The sequence below is a fragment of the Talpa occidentalis genome, unplaced genomic scaffold, assembly GCF_014898055.3.
Source record: "Talpa occidentalis isolate TD23 unplaced genomic scaffold, MPIMG_talOcc4v2.1 talOcc4.16, whole genome shotgun sequence".
Taxonomy (NCBI): Eukaryota; Metazoa; Chordata; class Mammalia; order Eulipotyphla; family Talpidae; genus Talpa; species Talpa occidentalis.
Genome location: NW_023601653.1, coordinates 79,431,121 through 79,446,928, shown reverse-complemented (window position 1 = coordinate 79,446,928; position 15,808 = coordinate 79,431,121). Strand labels below are relative to the sequence as shown.

Here is a 15,808-nt window from a genome sequence, read left to right as displayed (position 1 = left end):
GGCACAGCAGACCTCTCCTGTCTCACCCGCTGCTCTCCTCAGCAGTATATATTAGTAGATCCACCTGTTCTGCTTCCCACTCTGTCTCTGGTGAATCCTCTCATCCCCTGCACCTCTGGCCTACACCCCATACATTAAAAAAATTGCCCACAGAGGAACCCCAGTTCTTCCATGCATAGATAAATATTTTTTTAAAGATTTATTTATTTATACAAGAACCAAGATACAGGCCAGATGCGCAGGAGGGTGAGAGGATTCATCAGAGACAGAGCGGGGAACAGAACAGGCAGACTGACTGAAATACACTGCTGAGGGGAGCAGCGGGTGAAACAGGAGAGGTCTGCCTCGCCATGTGGGACTCTTGCAGGCCTGCCGGGATGGAACCCGCGCTGCAGCGGCTGCGGACAGCATCATAGTGCAGCGCTCAACTGCCTGTACCACCAGGGAGGCCCTCTTCCATGCATAAATTAAATAAATAAATAAATAAATAAATAGAATTTCATTTATAATAGCATCAATAAGAAAAAAATACTTACAAATAAATTTAACAAAAGTAAAAGATTTGTACACTGAAATAGCCTGTGAACTCGTATCTCATAGCATATACAAAAGTTATCTCGTGATTTTTGGATCAAAGACCTAAATTTAGGAGCTAAAATTATTTAAAATATTTCAGATCTCAGAAGAAAATAGAGGAGAAAATCTTTGTGATCTTAGATTAAATAGTGGTTTCTTTCTTTTTTTTCCTTTTTGTATAAAAGAACTGGGGTGTAGGCCAGAGGTGCAGGGGGTGAGAGGATTCACCAGAGGCAGAGTGGGGAGCAGAACAGCAGACTGACTGAAATACACTGCTGAGGGGAGCAGCAGGCGAGACAGGAGAGGTCTGCTGCACCATATGTAGGTCAGCTCCCTGGCCAGGTATAGAACTCAGGTAATAGCAGTGATAGCACCGAGACTTCATGGCTAGGCCACCAGGGAGGCCCTAAATAGTGGTTTCTTAGAGTAAATATGAACACTAAAAATAAGAAAAGATCAATTTCTTCAAAGGACATGATCAGAAAGTGAAAAGACAACTCAGAATGGGAAAAGATATTTGCAAAACCGTTTCTCTGATGAATCTAGTAATTACAATATGCACAAAGGATTTAACATACAAATGGCCGATAAACACATGAGATGATTTTCTACATTAATCATTAGGAAAACGGAAATCAAAACCACTGTGTGATACCACTTCATCCACTAGGAAGGCTAGATAGAGTAAGATGGACAATGAAATTGTTGGTGTGAAAACCCCTGAAAGCAGACCTCAGACCTATGCCTTTCCAGGAGGAAGGCAAGAGGGAGTGGAGGAGGGGGGATCAAGGGGAGCACAATGGACTTTGGTGGAGAACGACAGGTGCTTCAATGGTGGGAGTGACATGATGACTACACCTGAGGTGGGAACCCTACACTGTCAAAGCGCTGGTAAGAATGTAGGAAACAACAACAATAAATAAAGAATAAATAAATAAAACTTTTTTCAGACCCCCCCTCCTAAAAAAAAAGTTAGTGTGAGGATATGGAGAAATTGGAAATTGCTGGTAGGAATGTAAAATGATGCAGTTGCTTTAGAAAAGTTTGTCAGTTTCTCAAAATGGTAAACATGGCTTACCATATGACTCAGCAATTCCATTCCTTAGTATCTATCATGAGAATGGAGAACAATGTTCACATAAAGACTTGAATATGAATGTTCAAAGCAAATTACAATATGCACAAAGCAAATTACTCATAATAGCTCCAAAATGGAAACAACGCAAGTGTCCATTAACTAAGGAAAGGTATATCCAGTCAATAAGTTAACCAATTAAAAAAGGAATAAAGTACTGATATATACAACATGAATAAGCCTTGAAAACATAATGCATAAGCAAAAGAAGTCAGACACAAAAGGTCACATATAATTCCATTTATATAAAATGACTGTAACAGGCAAATCTACAAAGACAGGAAGTAAACTTGCCAGGGATTGCTGAGGGTTAAATGGGAAGTGACTGCTAATGAGTGAGAACTTTTTGGGGTGGTGAAAATGTTCTAGAATTATCAGTAGTAGCTGTATAACTTTGTGAATATACAAAAAAGTCAATTACATACTTTAAAAAGGTAAAGTTGGGCCTCCCTGGCGGTGCAGGCAGTTGACGCAGCACTATGAAGCTGTCCGAAGCCTCTGCAGAAGGGATTCTATCCCAGCCGGCTGGGGAGCTACCCACATGGCACGGCAGACCTGTCCTGTCTTGCCCGCTGCTCCCCTCAGCAGTGTATTTCAGTCAGTCTGCTTGTTTTGTTCCCCACTCTGTCTCTGGTGATTCCTCTCACATTCCCGCACATCTGGCCTGTACCCCGGTTCTTGCACGCATGAATAAATAAATCTTTTTTAAAAAACAAATAAATAAAAAGGTAAAATTCCAGGTATGTAAATTTAAAACACCGGAACAAAGGAGGTAACTTTTACTAAGTTCGGGAAGAGTAGGGAAAGGGAAAATGAGGGAGAAAAAAGAATTGTTTGGACATGGTAAGTGAAATATTGATTAGACATTAAGATGTGGATTTGCTAAGCAAGTAGTTGGAGATATTAATCGGCAGTTTAGGGGAGAGATATGGGTTAGATATAAATTTGAGGAAACCCTACTAAAATATATAAAACACTTAGAATGGTGTTTGGAACACAGTAAAACCTTTAACTGTTGGTTATTATATTTATTATCTTGTCTGTATAGCATTATAGCCAATCGTCCTAGGACAATATTCAGATCTCTTCCCCTAATTGTAATGTGATCTCTGTTAGATATGAATCCTCTCTATATATACATATACTGAAGGTCTCTTTCTGGCATTCTTTCAGGTAGGAATTGTTTTAAGGGAGAGTAGATTGGAAGCCAAGACTCTTACCAACTTTTCCGATTCACTTCACAAGAACATATATGATTTCATGTCCATTTCACCTTTACTCCCTACAGAGAAACCCCCTTTCAGAGGATGCTCTGAGGATAGATGAGATTGTGGGGAGGACATTCAGAAAGTTTAGTAATTAAAGCCGCAGAAGGAAGTTACTGAGGGAACAGAGATTCCAGAGGTAATATTTTGAGTCAACTCTCCTTATAATCATAATTTAATTGTGGTAAAAACTACATAACATGAAATTTACCATTTTGATAAACATGAGAAACTTTTAACAGGGTCTTCCCAAGGTTCTCTAATTCTCACGGTTCAACTCCAGGTTCCATGTTACTACCTCAAAGAGGCCTTTCCTCAATACCAAGGGGGTTCCCCACTCCTCACTTTCTCATTACCCTGCCCCACTCTTCACTAACTGAAATAATTGCTTATTGGCATATTTTTAAAAAGATTTATTTATTTATGCATACAAGACCTGGGGTACAGGCCAGAGGTGCAGGGAGTGAGAGGATTCACCAGAGACAGAGAGGGGAGCAGAACAGACGGATCCACTGAAATACACTGCTGAGGAGAGCAGCTGGCGAGTTAGGAGAGGTCTGCTGCACCTAGTGGATGGAACTGTGCTGCAGTGGCTGCCCGTAGCTTCATAGTGCGGCATATTAACCCCTGGCACCACCAGGGAGGCCCCACTTACTGACTTATTAACCATTTCCTCATCACCACTAAAATGTAAATTCTACCAGAGCAGGGACTTGGTCTGTCTGCTCTTCTCCCCTTGACCTAAAGTGGTGCTTTGCACATAGTATATTAACATACCTGCTGAGTAATAAATAAAGTGCTATTTAATCCTCAAGCAGTTTTATAAATTGTCTCACTTGGTCATGACAACTCTTCGTGAGTACAACGGGATTGCTAGGCCCATTGTCAAGAGACTCAGAAAATCATCTCACCTGAGCCCACAGGACCAGTCAAATGACTGAGTTGGGGCTGCTGTGCAGGCGGCTTGTTTCCCCCCAGTACATTCACATTCCAATTAATTCCAGTTCTAGAGCTAAGGGTATTTCCAGCTACTTTGCCATAACGTTACGACCTGGAGGACACTAGAAACACCCTGTCCCCCTTTTCTCAATTAGCCAGTTTTTGCGGTAGCGCCCTCAACCCCACAACTCCTCCCTGCACCCCACTCCCCACCCCCTAAACCCAGCCGCACACGCAGCAGTGACTATGGCCAAGTGATGCTATTCTAAGTGCAAAGAAGAAATGCAACTACTTCGTTGCTTGAAACTCCGAATTCCCTGGTGCACCCGCCTCGGTGCTGCCCCACTTTCTTCTTTTTTGACGCAGCTTTAAGGCGGCCTGACCTTCTCTCGTTTTTAAAACCTGCTCCTTTGAGATCAAGTCCTTCCCGCAACGTTTACTGCACCTTCCCGACCTGCACACACCTGTGAGGTCACGCGCCCCTTCTCCCCCTCCACCCCCCAGGCGGGCGCGGGCAACCGCCGGGCACCCCACGCGCGCGCCCACCCGGCCCAGCGGCGCCCCCCGCGCGGGCCCGGCCCGGCCCGGCCCCGCCCCTCGGCCCCCGGCCAGCGCTGGCCCCGCAGATCTCGCCCTTCCGCCCCCACCCCCGCCTCTCGCGAGAGGTGCGCGCCTGGCCGGACGAGAGGAAAGTAGCTGCTCCGCTGAGGGGGGAAAGAAGAAGCTGGAGGCAGATTGTGGGATCGAGCACGGGCGGGCGGGAGGCGACGGCGCTACCAGCGGGTGAGTCCTGTTAACATTAACTAGCCCGTGGCCCGCCGGGGGGCTCCCCGTCACCCCCGGCCAGTCCCCGGGTCCCAGGCCGGGGTCTCCCCTCCCAGGCTGCGTTGGACGGGGGCGCTGAGGCGGTGGCCGGGCCCTGTCTGAGGAAGAGGGTGGGGCATGGACTAACGCTGACCAATGAGAGCGAAGGAAGCTACGATTGGCGGCGACGAGCACTAATGGGAGATCGCCTTTACCGAGCGGAGTGCCGCCCCTCTCCTCTGTCTCCCGCCTCCTTCCTTTGGGGGGAAGGCGGGGCCAGAGGCCTGAAGTGTGGGGAGAACTTGGGGTAAGTAGCCCCCCGAGGGGGGGCACAGGGCGTGGCAAGGAGAGGGGAGTTGAATCCTGAGGGAATAAAGTCCGGTGGCGTCTCCTGGAAGGGGCAGAGGGGAGGGTGCCACGCTGCTCGAGGACCCGGGGCGCTCGGAGTGGGCTGGGGGCTTGGCACCCCGAGGGAGGGTCCCGGGCAGGAGGTGGGGACCCGGAGGTGAAAGCAGGGCTGGGCTGGGGCTGGAAGGGTAGGTCGGGCCAAATAATCGGAAGCGAGAGTCATGGCATTTCGACGGCATTAGGAGAAAGGCTGTCAGGGACATGGTAGCGGGGAGAAAGTATGGACTTGGAGCAAAGTAAGTGAATGAGTTCAGGAAGACTCCGCAGGGGTGGGCGAGGCCGCCAGAGGCATCACTCTGGGGAGTTAAGGAAAGTCTTGGGAACGGGAGGGCTGCTGTGGGCAGGTCCTTAGCCGAGGCTTGAGAAGCAGCCTGGAGACTGATTTCGGGCTGTTGGTGGATATGGCACCCCGTCTGGTGGCCCGCCTGCAAGAATGCTGGGACGGGGGTAGAGAAGGAGCGACAGAACACTTCCATCCCTTGTGCGATTTCCTTTCTCACTGCCCTCTTCCCACACTTGATCTCTTCCTGAGCTCCGGATGGGGGCCTGGGACCTCAAGCGCTCCAAGTCGGAGCCTCCTAGGGAGTTATATGTTGCTCTGAACTGCTTGTTATGTTCTCTTATTGGGGTGTTTACTACTCAGGGCACCTCCTACCCAGATTCCCGCTTTGCCACTTTCCGAACTAAGTTTGTTTTCTACTTAGCAGAGGGTGGTTTTAGTATGTCTGAGGGTTGTGTAGGTTTTGGGGCGGGGGTGAGGGGGTACGGAGAGTTTTCTCGGCAAGCTCACTTGATTTCTTGTTTAAAAGCTTTGCAGTAGTGGCATTCTAATAGTGCCATCGCTTTTTATCGGTATTCTACGCACTGAAAAATATGCAAACTGAAGTTTTTGCTGAATGTACCTTACCCACTTCCATTGAAGAGTGGCTGAATGGAGGATTGCAGTTCCTTAGCGTATATATTTAAAAAATATTCTCATTAAAATAGATACATATTTCAGGAAAGTGAAAAAAAAAATTCAGTTTCTTCCTTAGTGTCCAGATTCAGAAGCTAAAGATATGTCATAATATCTTAGGGCAAGGGTTGGGGAAATCAAGCACAATTTGTACTTATACATGGAGGATGTAAGGTAAGTGGAGATTATTGCGAAATGTAACATGTCTGTAAGGAAAGAAGCTAAAGAAAAGTTTGGCAGCCGCACTAAGTAGTCTTACCAGTTTGTTCTTAATTCTCTATAGAAAAGGGACAAGCCTTTGCCCTTTGTTTGATACTTGTGTATTATTTAATAATGAATTCAACTAAAACAGTCATTTAACAACTTCTTTACTATTCCATAGATTTGTCTTTTATGTTACCTCTCTTCTCTTTTTACTTTTGAGAAGCAAACTAATACCTGGAAAACCAAAAAAGCTGTTATAAGAAGAGAAACCAGAGGATGTTGCTTTATATTAACCCTTGGTTTTCAGCAACCATTTGAAGCTTTTTCTCCTGGCCAGGAAGTTGCCCCTACAGCACTTTGAGACCAATTAATTACTGACCCTTAAGCAATAATTACTGAATTGGGTTACAATATTTCACATTCAGAGCATTGCTATTAGACACCCAGAACAAAGAAACATCCAGTGAGAGAGCAAAGTCCCTTGTTTTATCCTTCCATCTTAGAATTTGTAATGACTTTGATTGGACACTTAATTAAGGGCAAGATTATTTTTTCCTCATTAGTGTTAGCATCTAGCAGAAAACTAGAGATTGATAGCACTACTCATCTTTAAACTTGTGGATCAATGGTTACACCTTGTGATAGTTTGTGTTATTTGCAAGCATTTTTGTTTACCATGGCTGTTATTTATTTATTGTAAGATTTATTTTATTTATTTATGCATACAAGAGCTGGGGTATAGGCCAGAGGTGTGGGGGAGGGGTGAGAGGCTTCACCAGAGACAGAGTGGGGAGCAGAACAGGCAGATCTACTGAAATACACTGCTGAGGAGAGCAGCAGGGAGACAGGAGAGGTCTGCTGTGCCATGTGGGTCAGCTTCCTGGCCAGGGATCAAACTCATGCTGCAGTGGCTGCAGATAGCTTCCTAGTGCTGAGACTTAACCCCTTGCACCACCAGGGAGGTCCTGCCATGGCTTTTAAATGTTAAAGACCACCATATTTCCAATTTCCTCTCCTTAGTTCCAATCCAAAATGAAAATTATTTTTTCAGCTAACTCTTAAGCTGTTGTTTTGCCTCATTGTTTCTTCCTCAACACAGCTGCTCTGAAGTTCTCCAAGGTACTGTTTTGTATATGTCAAGACTAAGTTTTTCCTAGGCTTGCACTAGGAGGGAGTCAGTGTTAGTGCAGCCTTTTATCCACCTCTGATAAGGAGCCATCTCCTTGTAAGGAGGTTTTAGGTGGAGCAAATAGCATTGCCTTACAAATGTCTAATAGATACAGCTCTCCTCTTGACACTAGTTTGTAGGCTGGCATATAATTGCCCCTTTTCCCTTGATAAATATACTAAAGTTAAGGTATAGATGTTATTTCTCTGAGAAAAGCAAATGAAGTATTCATTAAAAAGGAAAAAGCATTAATTTACTTTGTTGTTGGTGTCTTTGAAAAAGGTACTATGACTTTAAAGTTCATGAAAAAATCTTCTATCACTTTAGAAACATGTCAAAACAACTTTTAAGCATCTCGTTTTTAAATGTTGCTTTCTCCTCAGAGGTTTCTTTTGCAATCAAGTATATTCATGAAATTGTATATTTCAATATTTCTGTATATTTCAGGTATATTCTTGAAATGTGAAAATACATACTTGGAATCCCTGATGGGTGATGATTTAACTTCTGGATGCTATAAGGAAAAGGTCCCTAGTTCGTAGATATCCTGTTCCTTTATTAGAACTCTACTGTCAGAACATTCTTTATATTATGCTGAAGTGCTTTACTTTGCCACCTGAAGCTACAGTACATAAACCTAACTCCTTGTCAGCACGGTAGCCTGCCAAATATTTGATGATGATGTGTCCCAAGACATCTTTCTGTAGTAAACACCAGCTATTCCTTAAATGACTTCTTTTTTTAAAGATTTAATTTATTTATGTATACAAGAGCTGGGGTGTAGGCCAGAGGTGCAGGCCAGAGGTTCAGGGAGGAGGAGGGATTTGAAAGGATTCACCAGAGACGGAGTGGGGAGCAGAACAGGTGGATTAACTGAAATACATTGCTGAGGGGAGCAGCCAGCAAGACAGTAGAGGTCTGCTGCACCATGTGGGTTAGCTCCTAGGCCGGGGTTCGAACTTGTGCTGCAGTGGCTGCCTATAAGCTTCATAGTGCTGAGACTTAACCCCTTGTGCCATGAGGGAGACCCCTTAAATGACATTTTTAATAAAGTTCAGGTTCCTCATCAACTTAGTTGCCCGAGTTTTTAGGGTTTCTTACTTAGTCTGAATATAACATCTCATATCATTTTATGAATACAATGTGCAAGGAGACACCTTTAAAAAAAAAAACTGCACTCTGTGTATCCTTAAAGCTTAAGGCCACATTAAAGTATGAAATTAATTTTTTAAATGTAATTGAGGATTTTCCATTTATCCTTGTAATTGTCATCTTTTTAATTTTGATGTATTTTTTGGTGTTAACCATTCCTGCTATCTTTATATTGCTGACAGATTTTTTTTTTAAAAAAGATTTATTTATTTATTTATACTTTATTTATACAAGCACTGGGTACAGTCAAAAGCACGGGAGGGTGAGAGAATTCACCAGGGTCAGAGCAGAGAGCAGAGCAGGCAGACTGATGAAGTTCACTGCTGAGGGGAGCAGCGGGCGGCAGGAGAGGTCTGCGCACCGTGTGGGATGTGGGACCCTCACCCGGTGGCCGGAGATCGAACCAGCACTGCAGAGGCTGCAGGCAGCTTCGCCAGCCAGCGCTCAACCGCTGCGCCACCGGGGAGGCCCGACTGACAGATTTTTTTTAAACAATATAAATGTGACACTTGTATTTTTGTCTTAGTCACTGGTAAAATTAATAAGGGTAGAGCAGCGCTATATAACATTAGTACACTATCATTAGGTTGATATTCATTAATCAATCTTTTGGGTAAAATCAATACTGTGAATACTTGATACTGCGAAGTATCAAGAAGTGTCCTGTTGAAAATGTCCTCTTGAGGGCCTTCCCGGTGGCGCAGCGGTTGAGCGCTGGGTTGCAAGGCTGCTCGCGGCCTCTGCGGCGCCGGTTCTATCCCCGGCTGCTCCCCGGCCTCCGGAGGAGGGTCCCACATGGCGCACAGACCTCTCCTGCCGCCCGCTGCTCCCCTCAGCAGTGTACTTCGGTCCTTCTGCCTGCTCTGCTCCCCGCTCTGGCTCTGGTGAATTCTCTCACCCTCCCGTGCTTCTGACTGTACCCAGTGCTTGTATAAACAAAAAACAAACAAATAAATAAATAAAACATGCCTCTATTAAAAAAAAAAAGTTCCTTCAAATAATACCATTATTTGTTAAAAAAAAAAAAAGTCCTCTTGAAATATAAATATATTTTGTCTCTGACATATTCCTGAGTTTCTTGGTTTGTGATCCTGTCAAAAAAAAAAAAAAATTGAAGTTAGGCAGAAGTTGTTATCTAGCTATTTTATGCTGATGTTTATATATCCCTGTATATATCCCTGTGTTACTTGCCAGTTGTTCATAGCCATCTATTTCAGAGGTCATTTTAGAATCTTCCCAGGAAACAGTATTTCACCAGTCTATAGTTTCTGCATTCTTCCTCCCCTGACCCCCTGTTTGTTTGTTTTTTTTTTAATTATGAGTTCAAATTTTTAGAAAGATATAACTCCCTAAACATTGTAAGTTATATAGTATATTAAAGTTATATAGTATATTAACTATTGTCCATATAGCAGTTGTGTTGTAGCTTCCCCATAATATTGACATTTCCAATTTAGACTTAACTTTTTATTTTCTGTTTGGAATAAAAACCTGTACCAAATCTTTAAACATAAATAAATGAAATAAACATACATGTATAATTGCCATTTGTAATTATAATTTATTGCTGTGGTGGTCTAAATTTGTCCAGCTCTGTGCTTTAAGTGAAATGGGGCTACAAATAATATCAAACATCAGAAGACATCTCTAGGGACTAAAAACTTTTTGTTGGCAGCCAACAACTTCCCTGTGTATTAATTTTAGACCTGATAGTTGAGTTTATGTTTGAGCAATTTAGCTGATAACTGCATTTTTAAAACACCTTCCTCTTTTGGTGATTTAATTTTTACTTTCATTTTTAGAAAACTGCAAATTGTGAGTGGAAATGTTTGGGCAGAATAAAATAGCTTGCTGTTAAATACAGGATGCATTTTCTTTTGATATCTTCGCATCCCTCTGAGATTGTTTAGTTATAAATTCTCCTGGAAAGCAGAAGGATGGACTTGGTGACCCCTCAAGGTCCTTTCCAATCCAAACATTCATAAGTAGACTCTCAGATCAAGGAACTGACTGTTGAAGAATCAGGAAGAAAAATAGACTGTAAAGAAAATGAAATTGAGATGGTTCTACTGACCCAGTGGGAATGAATAAACAAAAAGCAAGGAACATAAATGATGAAATAATAACTCCTTTGAGCTAAAAACAAAACAAAAATCAAAAAATATTTTGCATTGGGTCATTTCATGTTTTATCATTTCATATTTTATCATGACATTTTCTCTTCAGAATTTCCCTGGTGAACACTTTGTATTGAAAGAATGCTTCTGTTTTTTTCTGTTAACTCATAGTATTTTGTTTTCCTGTCCTTTTGTTTAGAAACTTTTTTATATGAATAATGTATTCTGTATAATAAAACAAAATTCAGTTCATTTTTTTTGTTTTTGTTTTTTTAAAGATTTGTTTTTTAATTTATGCATACAAGAACTGGTGTGTAAGCCAGAGATGTGGGGAGAGGATTCACCAGAGACAGTGGGGAGCAGAATAGGCAGATCTATTGAAATACACTGCTGAGGGGAGCAATGGGCAAGACAGGAGAAGTCTGATGTACCATGTGGGTTAGCTCCCTGGAGCGGGGATCGAACTTGTAAGCCTCAGTGGCTGGCTGGCAATAGCTTAATGGTGCTGAGACTTTAACCCTTGAGCCACCAGGCAGGCCCTGTTGCATTTATCCTTAATAAATAACTACTGAAAATCTGACAGTCACTTTGTGAGTTTGTGGTTTAGGCCTGTGTGAGAACAGTGTTATTCTGCTATAGCTGCACCTTCTCACAAAACCCAGTTTGTTTTCTTTGCACAGAATTATCTACTTATCTGACATAGTGCTTCTTTCTGACATAGTGGAGAGAGGAGATTGATTTGCCAAATTATTCAACTTTCATTTGAGGCTCAAAATTTGCCATGTAGTAGAAAAATTCCTTGTTTTTCAGATTAAAAATTAGAGCATTCTTTTTGAACAGATACCTGCCTAACTATAAGAACAGGGTGATTTATTGACTGTGACATACAATTGCAGTAAGTGATTTATGTTGGCACCAACTTCTTGTCATTAATGTTTATTTAAGCTTTATCAAACTTGAATAACACCATGTTGGATTTATTTAACATAGTTTTTCTGGTATTTCTGGTACTAACATGTCTCTGATAGTTCCATTTTCTTTCATTTTTTAGGTTTTGGCCAAGAAATAGTTTGCTAATTTTATATATCTTTGTGACTGCTGAAAATCAGTCAGTAAGCATGGAATACCCCAAATAGCTCACCTTGTTTCCAGTATGTGAACAGCCTTAGAAAATAGGTCTTTTTTCTTGAGAATTTTCTGAGTGTCTCCATGATTGTCATTTTGGGATAGTACAGCTATTTCCTTTCCTGGGTCAAGCTCATACAGGGGTTTAATATTAATGCCTGATTGTCATTTTGGGATAGTACAGCTATTTCCTTTCCTGGGTCAAGCTCATACAGGGGTTTAATATTAATGTCTGTCTGTCAGGTTTGTTATTGTTTGCAGCCTATTTAAGCCCATGAAAATTTCAAACTTATCCTTAAAGGTAAGTGTTTTAGAGTTGATAGCTATTGGTTTATTGTTTGAATACTTTACCTGAAAATGAGTAGGGAAAAAACCCAAAATGCAACATGAGATTTTTGACTGCCTACCAGTTTCAGGAATTTTTCCACCTTTTTTAAAAAATATTTATTTTTTTATTTATGCATACAAGAACTGGGGAGTAGGCCAGAGTGCGGAGGGTGGAAGGATTCACCAGAGACAGAGTGGGGAACAGAACAGGGGGAGGTAATGAAATACACTGCTGAGGGGATCAGAGGCAAGACTGCTAACCATGTGGGTTAGCTCCCTGGCTGGGGCAGACCCTGCTGATAGCTTAATAGTGCTGAGACTTAACCCTTTGCGCCATCAGGGAGGCCCCTGAATTTTTCTACTTCAAAAATATATATTGAGGCCAAACATAGATAGCCATAATGTTTTCTGATTACTTCAGATTCTGCTTCCTGCTGTTAGTTGAGCAAACTGTTGCTTCTTTGTTTTTGCTTTATTAACCTTTTTGAAGATAGTTCAAAATAGTTCTTTTAAAAAGTTCTAGTTAAGTAGTTGTTTATATGAACCAATTTCCAAATAGTTTCCAAGCTTTGGTCATGTGTTGCCTTAAGTTATTCTGCCTCATTCTCCCTTCCATCCATTTTCAGTCATTTGTGTAAAACAGTTTGGTCTATTTAAGCTGACTTCTTTCTTTAAAACCTGTCCCTGCTTGTCTGATCCTGAAATTTAGAAATTGACTTTAACCTTCTCCTGGGTTGATCAGTCTAGGGTACTCTGCTGCAGCTTGTGTATTTTTTTTAAATTATTTTTTTTATTTATGCATACAAGAGCTGGGGTGTAGGCCAGAGATGAGGGGGAGTGTGGGGGGCAGGGCTTGAGAGGATTCACCTGAAACAGAATAGGGAGCAGAACAGGCAGATTGACTGAAATACACTGCTGAGGGGAGCAGTGGGTGAGACAGGAGAGGTCTCCTGCACCATGTGGGTTAGCTTCCTGGCAAGGGATTGAACTCATGCCATAGTGGCTGGGGATAGCTTGATAGAGCTGAGACTTTAAACCCTGCACCACCAGGGAGGCCCTAGGGGAAGAATTTCTGCATTCAGTCTGTTAGTATATGTTGTTTGGGTTGAAGTATATTAAGAAAACGGTGTTTACAGATAAATAATAGGAAAAAAGATTTTTTGCATATAACTGTAGTCTTTCTTTGATACTAAGCTAGAATCCCAAAAGGGATAGTTTCTTAAACTTTAGTTATTATGTAGAATCTGAAGTGACATTTACGAACTTTTAATTCATATGTTACATTAAAGTGCACTAGCCTTGCTATTTTTTATTTCTTTTATTTATTTATTTATTTATTTTATTTATACAAGCACTGAGTACGTGGGAGGGTGAGAGAATTCACCAGAGCCAGAGCGGAGAGCAGAGCAGGCAGCATCTGTACAGCAGATGAAGTACACTGCCAAGGGGAGCAGTGGGCATGGCAGGAGAGGTCTGCATGCCATGTGGGACCCCTGCCAGCGGCTGGGGATCGAACTGGAGCTGCAGAGGCTGTGGGGAGCTTCGCAGCCTATCGCTCAACCGCTGCACCACTGGGGAGGCCCTATTTTTTCTTTAAAAGATTATTTAATTTATACAAGAACTGGGGTACATGCCAGATGCATGGAAGGGTGAGAGGATTCACCAGAGACAAAGCGGGGAACAGAACAGGCAGACTGACGAAATACATTGCTGGGGGGAGCAGCGGGCGCTACAGGAGAGGTCTGCCTGCCCTCTGGGACCCTCACCGGCCCGCTGGGATCAAACCGGCGCTGCAGAGCCTGGGGACAGCTTCACAGCACTGTGCTCAACCGCCTGCGCCACCAGGGGAGGCCCTAACCTTGCTATTTAAATAGATCTTTGCCCATGTATTGTTTGAACCCCCATGAACCTTCTGAAAAGGTCTCAGGGATCTATAGGGACTCTTTCAGATCACTTTGAGAACTGCCATTTAAACTTGTTTACCTCATGAAAGGAATATAAATTCTCCAGCCATTTATTACTCCTCAAAGGGTAGGCTAATAACTATTTGTGTCAGAATTACCCAGAGTTTTGAAGTGTAGATTATTGTACCTGCAGCCAAGAGAGTTCAGAAGGCCTGGTAATCTGTGTTTTTATAAGGTGCTCAGTGGATTATGCTAACGTTTGATAACAATGGGACTAGTTTAATTAACCTTATTTTAAGAAAACCTAACTTGGGACCTCCCTGGTGCCGCAAGGGTTTGAGCACCGCACTATGAAGCAATCCACAGCCTCTGCAACATGAGTTTGATCCCTGGCCAGCCAGGGAGAAACCCACATGGCGCAGCAGACCTCTCTTGATTTGCCTGCTGCACCCCTCAGCAGTATATTTCAGTAGATCTGCCTGTTCTGTTCCCCATTCTGTCTCTGGTGAATCCTCTTACTCCCCGCATCTCTGGCCTATACCCTAGCTCTTGTATGCATAAATAAATAAATCTTTAATAAAAAAAAGGAAAAGAAAACCTAACTTATAAAATTTGAAAAGTCAGAAATCAGTAGTTAATAGTCATTGTATGAAAGTCCTTACTAACAATTAACATACACCTTTTAACACATACATTTTAACATGTACATTTCGATCCCTGGCTGGCCGGGTATAGAACTCGTGCTGCAGAGGCTACGATTGCTTCATAGTGTGGTGCTTAACCCCTTGCGCCACCAGGGAAGCCACAACCATGTGTTTTAATTAGTAATGGTTATAAATACTAGGAGTTGGCAAACTAAGATCAGATAGTAAATATGTTAGGCTTTGCAGGCAGGCATCATAAAGTCTCTTGTAACACTTAACCTCTGCCATTGAAAGCAGTCATAGACAATATACAAAGAATAAGTGTGGCTATGTTCATAGAACTTTATTTATGGACACAAAAATTCAAAATTCATATAATTCTCACATGTCCTGAAATATTCTTCTTTCACTGTTTTCAACCATTTAAAAAGATAGAAATGATTCTGAGCTTGTGAATGATACTAAAACAGGTGGCAGACCAGATTTGGTCTATGGGTTGGAGTTTGTCAATCCTTGATATATAATTAGATTATGAATTTTTAAATTATAATGGTAAAGTATGCTGAATGTTAAGGGTAGGAACATTTTAAATTTTTTAAACTTTTATAATGTAGCAGTCTCTCTTTTTTAAAAGATTTACTTTAATTTATTTATGTGTACAAGAACTGGGGTGTAAGCCAGAGGTGTGCAGCGAGGGTGAGAGGATTCATCAGAGACAGAGTGGGGCGCAGAACAGAGAACAGGCTGATTTACTGAAATACACTGTTAGGGGAGCAGCAGGAAAGACAGGAGAGGTCTGCTGCTCCATGTGGGTTAGCTCCCTGGCTGGGGATCAAACTCATGCCACAGTGGCTGGCGACAGCTTGATAGCGCTGAGACTTAACCCCTGTGCCACCAGGGAGGCCCTTAAATTTTTTTATATAAAATTAATGCTCCAACAACTTGCAGTACCTCAAATTCATAGACTAAACATATGAGAAATAATTATTATATGCCAAACTTTTGGAAAACATAGTTGAATTAGAAGTAGTTATTAATATGCAAATTGTTATACAACTTTCAGGAGTTATAAAAAGATGTGGTGT

The 15,808-nt window shown here is 42.2% G+C and overlaps 1 protein-coding gene across 5 annotated transcripts in view; it reads left to right on the top strand.

Moving 5' to 3' along the window:
• Positions 1 to 15,808, top strand: part of LOC119247993 (cyclic AMP-dependent transcription factor ATF-7) — a 110,060-nt gene that overhangs the window by 17,785 nt on the left and 76,467 nt on the right. Inside the window, exon 1 of one of the 5 annotated variants that reach the window (XM_037514870.2) lies at positions 4,592 to 4,698. The exons of 2 other annotated variants lie outside the window; for them this stretch is intronic. The gene's annotated coding sequence lies outside the window, so the exon portion shown is untranslated. Of the gene's footprint in view, positions 1 to 4,591; positions 4,699 to 4,861; positions 5,027 to 5,227; positions 5,364 to 15,808 lie in introns of those variants that run through there. 2 more of the 5 variants (XM_037514869.2, XM_037514873.2) reach the window with 2 other exon arrangements.